This window comes from Suncus etruscus, chromosome 5 (assembly GCF_024139225.1).
Source record: "Suncus etruscus isolate mSunEtr1 chromosome 5, mSunEtr1.pri.cur, whole genome shotgun sequence".
NCBI lineage: Eukaryota > Metazoa > Chordata > Mammalia > Eulipotyphla > Soricidae > Suncus > Suncus etruscus.
In genome coordinates this window covers 141,193,678-141,194,709 of record NC_064852.1, presented here as the reverse complement: position 1 = coordinate 141,194,709, position 1,032 = coordinate 141,193,678, and the positions used below count along the sequence as shown (strand labels likewise).

Sequence of the window (1,032 nt, the reverse complement as noted above, 5' to 3'; positions counted from 1 at the left end):
TGTTGGGATAGAGTTCCATTCACTATGTACCATAATCCAGTTTCTTGATGAACACATTTCTTCTTGTGTATCTTCCCATTTTAATATTAATTTATTTTAATATCAATTAATTTTTCTCTAGTCAACAATCTACTAGATAACCCAGGCAAAACTTGGTTTATTGGTGGAACTACTCTAATTAGTGCAGGAGATTGAAAATTTGCATATATTTTTTGTACATAGTCCTTGATAATTAAGAAATGACCCTCGGTTACTTACCTGGCAGGGGAGATACCATGATCACGAAGGTGGTTTCCCCAGGGCGAGGCTTATCCATTGCACTCCGAATGTGCTGACCCCTGCAATTTCCTCAAATGTGGGAAACTCGACTGCATAATTTGTGGTAGTGAGGGACTGCATTCGTGGCTCTCCCCTGAGAGAAAAAGTAAAGAAATGACCCTCTGTATCTTGTAACCATTTTAAGCCTAAAATCTGTGTCATTTGATTTTAGATGTTCACCCCAATCTTTGTAAGGATTAATTTTGCTTGAAATATTGTTCCCAACCTTTAACTTTGAGTCTGTGTTTTTGCCTTGGCTATTAAATTGTTTCTTGCAAGTAACAAAATATTGGATTCTCTTCTATGATTCACTTTGCCACTTAGTGCCTCTTTATTCATGATTTTATTCCATTTACACTGAGAATAATCATTGTCATTGGGCTTATGCCATATTTTGTCAAAGTTTGGTGTGTATGTGCATCTGTCTTGCATTAAAGTAGACACTTAAGTTCTCTTAAGGTTGGATTTGAGTCTGTAAAGTTACTAAGCTGCTATTTATACATGAAGCTCTGTATTTTTTCTTCAAACATGAATGAATGTCTGGCTGAGTGAAGTTTTTGTGGTTAGGCATTCATTTCATTGAGATTTTCCACTACCATCTCATCACTGCCTTTGGACCTAGAGGTTGTCTTGTAATAAAACTTCTGTGAATTTTAAAGATGCTTCTTTGTATGCAATTTCCCTTTTTTACTCTTGTTACTTTCAGCAGTCTAT

At 35.8% G+C, this 1,032-nt stretch overlaps 1 non-coding gene across 1 annotated transcript; it reads left to right on the top strand.

The window, feature by feature from the left end:
* The first annotated feature begins 250 nt into the window (after positions 1 to 250).
* Positions 251 to 415, top strand: LOC126010020 (U1 spliceosomal RNA). Its single transcript, XR_007496161.1, has one exon. It is a non-coding gene; the product is annotated as a U1 spliceosomal RNA (small nuclear RNA).
* The last annotated feature ends 617 nt before the right edge of the window (positions 416 to 1,032 follow it).